This window comes from Photinus pyralis, unplaced genomic scaffold (genome assembly GCF_008802855.1).
Source record: "Photinus pyralis isolate 1611_PpyrPB1 unplaced genomic scaffold, Ppyr1.3 Ppyr1.4_LG7, whole genome shotgun sequence".
NCBI classification, from domain to species: Eukaryota; Metazoa; Arthropoda; class Insecta; order Coleoptera; family Lampyridae; genus Photinus; species Photinus pyralis.
Genome location: NW_022170738.1, coordinates 8,179,314 through 8,184,410, shown reverse-complemented (window position 1 = coordinate 8,184,410; position 5,097 = coordinate 8,179,314).

The following is a 5,097-nucleotide window of genomic DNA, read 5'->3' as shown; positions in this document are numbered from 1 at the left end:
AGGTGGTAAAATTTGGCAAAGTTGTGTATTTTGATGCTTAACAAAAACAGTTTTGAAACTGAAATTCTGACTACTTTCGGAGATATCCGGAAAAAACGAGATTTTGAAAATCGTTTTTGTTTTTTACTGAAGTTAATAGTTGTTTACAATAGTTATTTACATTATTAGTGCGGGAACAGTTATTTTGCAGATGAGCGCGAAGTTTGGCGACGCAAGTGCGCAACGCGCACGAGCGACGCATCTCGCGCGAATCAAGCAAATACTGTTCACGCACGTAACATGTATTCTATTTTTTGCACGGATTAGTTAAATCGAATTTACATAAATTCAAATCCTTTTCGCGAGATTTTTGCGACATTATAATCCTTTTGAAAAATCAAGTCCTCTATGCCGATAAAGTAGAAATCTAAAAATTTAAAATGTCAATTTATTGTTCAAAACTTCTGGTTTAAGCTTATTTTTGCCCGTGTACTACAGGGAATGATGTAAAGTGTATTTATATTTTCTTTTTTACTCTTCCATCATACTACTTATTAGTTTATGATCCGCACTAAATAGATAATTTCGTTGAATTTTTAGGCACTAGTGCGCGAAAGTAGATAGTCATTTGTAAAATTGACGTTCCTGACGTTCGTGTTTTATTGGGAAAACGCGATTTAGAACGAAGGAGTGCAAAAAGATATTTAATAATAAATGACACATTATTATGGCCACTTTTTTCCCTCTACAAGATGCTACTTTTAAATTTGAAGTTTGACGTTTCGTCTCCGGTTAACTATCATCAACTTTGTTTCTTATGGAAGTAATTTTTACTTTTTGTGTCATTTGATAGAGAATTTCTTTCTGATTTCAAAAATGTACACATCAATTTTTTTAATGCTTGTAAAATATCTTTTTTGCCTTTGTCTTAAGTAACGTAGTAAGTAGTTTCTTGCGTTTTTACGAATTAACGTTATTTCTTATTAAAAATAGATGATGTTACCATCAAGGGTAACTTTGTCAAATGTAAACTACCTCTACCTATCTCTTACAGTTCCCGAGATCCCCATGGTGGCCTTTGAATTTGAATCACCCTGTATAGGTCAATTATTACACATTACACTAAACTGACTAAACTAATACTAATATGTAATAGGTACTATCATTGAATAAAGAGCTTTATTCAATGGAACTATTGAAGTTCAAAAAATTTAATTTGCAACAAGGTATGGATTATAAATTACGGTATTTTAATCTGCAATCAGCAAAGATAAAGAATAGGGAAGACGGTCAAACAAATCGCATTACAAATAAACCCACACAAGGTCGCATCTTGCCAGACATCAACAACAATATACAACAGCCCTTTGTTCTAAAAATTACGTAAAATTTTGTTATTTGTTGTAAAGGAATGTTACCTATCCCCATTTCTATTATTTATTTCATAAAACGATAGGTAGAGGAGGTACCTTTTGCAATGGATAGGAAAGAGAAACCAAATAAATTTCCAAGCAAGTAGTTGACAAAATAAAAATATACCAGTGAACGATCTTTTTCTTGCTGTCAGCAAATTCTATTACACGCACGCTCGTTCAACCTTGAAAGAGAATCGCTAAATGATTTAGCATAGGCAACTTACATAGCCTGCTAGTTTTTTTTACTCGTAAATTGTTGGTCTTTTATTATCCCCATTACACAGTACTAGTACTAGCCTAGTTAAAAAGTAAGAACAACTCCATCGCAAGATAAAAGCGCTTACCTATTTCATATCTTTATCGTATTTTTTACTGACTTCATAAAACTCTTTGGTGGCACCCTCTGTGAGAAAGAAGCTACACTGTTGACCGCGATATTAGTCACAGCTGTGTAGTTTATTTCCAATTCTCCAGTTTACATGCTCATTTTTCAGAACTTCATTCACCACTTTTTTTATGAAAACTTTTGAGCTTCACATAAATTGCCAAAATATAGATAAGTATTCACGCTACCGATCCCATACACTCGTATTGCTTAAAATGCTCCCTAATTTTTGCAATTAATTCCTAAAGTATGAACTCTTTTGACGCATGTTTTCTAGATTTTTTAAACATATATTAATGGACAAAATATCAGTTTATATTGTATGGAAACTATGCTCTGTACATCTATCTACCTAATGCATATTTTTCCGATCATATACACCCCTTGCTTATGGAATGGTGAATGAAGTTCAGAGGCAATGCACGCCCCATTGAATTACATGTGCATCACCAGTTGCCTATATTCTCTAAATCCAAACCATAAGCAAGCTCATCCATTACAGGATTAGCTCTACCAAGTTCTTTACTTTTTATCGGCAGAAGAAAAAGATTAGCTTCATCCTCACTCACTTCACCTCCAAGAAAGAATGGAAAAAAGATTGTGCGGATTGCCAAATTTAAGGGGTTCAATAGAATATAAGTTTCAAGTATTATTTTTCCAGATGAAGTACCAATATACGCTCCTAAGATTCTATCTAATGTTCATTTTTTTGCATCTTTCGCAAAACAAATTTTCGAATTACCTACCGCCATGAAAGCGAGGGATCCTTTTTGAGATACTTGCAAGTTATTTGTGAAATTTATGAAAAACATAAAATGACTTCATTTTTAATCTTTACCGCAAGATATTTTTGAGGAAAAACAGTATTGCTCGCGTCCCAAATTACATGACTTAAAAAAAATACAGTCCCATGCAATAAAAAAAGTTATACAATTTTTTAAAAAAGTTGCAATTTAAAACAGTTGCGTAGATCGAAGATGGACACCAAGTATGTACTTGGAAAAACATATCGTGGGATGCAACCTGCAAAGTTTCCTTATTGATCCAGTATTCAATTTTCCACGTGTAATAATAGCATGGTGCTTTAGAGGAATATTTTAAGTAATTTATCCAAATATCCAGGAATGTAATTATAATTCATTACTGTTGACTTTCAGAAAGTTTATGAAGTAGCAATTTTCTTAAAACGTTGCCCACTTCCATGTTTGTAACGGACATGCTGTAATAAGAACATCAACCGTTTATGGAATGATTCAATTTGTAAAGCAGATTATATTAATTTTCGTAACCATGAAACATATTTCTAATATTATTAAAATGTTGGGTTTTCCTTTTTGATTAATTAATATAAATCCTAAACGTCTAACGCTTTGTAATCTGAGAGGGTTGCGCAAAGCCTGAAATTTGATTATAATTATCTTACATTAAATATTTGTTTATGTGATACGAAACTGTTATTGGATTTGAGAGGTTTCCATGACTACCTTCTACGTCTTTAACGGTAAATTAGACATGGATACGGTAATGCACTAACGTAAACACCGGCTGTACCTTAAAATATGTATCCTCTCGTTGCGTTAATTACGTTACGCAGTAGAACCAAATGCAAATTACATCACACTGTGTAAGTAATTTGAGATTTGTTTCAGTTTAAAGTTTAATACTGCAGTAAATCTCTATTTCCAGGAAATCTCTCAGTTGCTTGATTGGGCATCCACAAAAAGATTTTCGGGATGTCTAACAAATTAGTTTTCTCGCGGTCTTGGTAACATAAACTTCTAGCATAGCTCCTGTTTTAAATCAACATTCCTCATGCGATTGCACTTTTTAAGATAATTGGAGCGAGGAGAACATAACCGAAGGGTTCATTTCTTATCGGGTTTAAAAATAAAAAGGAAAGGCTTAACGTTGATTGCTGCCATAAAAACTGAATCTAATTTTGAACACAATCGAGTTGGGAATCTGCACCAATTTTTAAACAGATAGAATTGAAATTGAATTAGATTCATTTCAAAGCAACGAATGTAGTACAATAAATACGGAAGCTTCAATTGTAGTTTTAATTATACCGTCTTACATGTCTAGATGCGGGTTTTGTTACAGACATAGAGTTAATAATACCGAAACCGTTCACAAAGTGTCCGAAAAGACCCGATACTTCAGACTTTAAAAGGAATGGTGCACTGTTGAGGCCCGAGTAATTAATTAACACTTATGCAAATAAACAGAATTGTTGTTGTTCCTAAACTATTACTGTGCTTGTAGTTTAGCTAATTATAAGCTCTATGTAAGTTGGCTTTACTTTGAAGTAATTCTGCATGAATTATCAAAGTACAAACCTGTTAGTCTAATGGTTTTGAATAATAACAATCAACTTTTGTCATGTAATAATTCGAAAATTGCTTAAGCGTCACTCCCTACGCAAAATTACTGTTGTAAGCAGTTAAGTACCGAGAAACCAACGCAAATAAATTTTTACATGTTAACTAATTGACATAACGTTTGGAACTGTGCAGCTTAATACACAAATAGCATGTGTCAGAAGAGCCATCGCTATCTAACACTACTGTGAAAATAACATCCGTTAGGACGTTGTATTTGAAATTGAGACAATACCGGGGAGCACCATAGACCAAAAGATCGCAGTGCAGGAACCAACTGGGAACACCCCTAGTACAATAATTAAAAAAAGGCCTATGTTATAAACAAATCCTGAAAATATTTGGTCTATCTTATTATAAAAAGCACTTTATTTTGTGAAGAAGCATTCCATATTGTCCTAAAGTTTAAAAGCCTCAATTGTGTGTCAGTTTCCACAGAAAACTTAAAATATGAAACGCCGTTATAGGGAGATCCGGAATAGTCCTGTATAGTTCACAATGCATTTAAAACTATAGTTCCCCCTCACACATATTCAATTCCTGTAAATAGAGAAAGGTATGTTTCAGGGAATTAATTTGTTTTGTACAAAGTACATAGATCATGTAAAATGCACAAGGTTTTACAATAAACCCTTATAGCAAAATTAAATTTGAATTAAACAAGGGTTGGCGAACAACGTACACAACAACGCTTTCCATTGCGTTAATAAGTTATTGGGCAAATGCTTTTTTTTGCAAGATGCACCAGTTGGCAAATCGAAAACCATAACGGAAAACATGCGGTTGTTATCATTTATTAAATTTTCTAACGCATTTCCAGTTGTGACTACATCTATCCGCATTTAATATAAATTATAAATTGAAAACAGAATTACTGTTTTAAAGCTACAAACGGAAAAATACTCGCCATGTTTAAATCCACTCGATAAACAGGCGG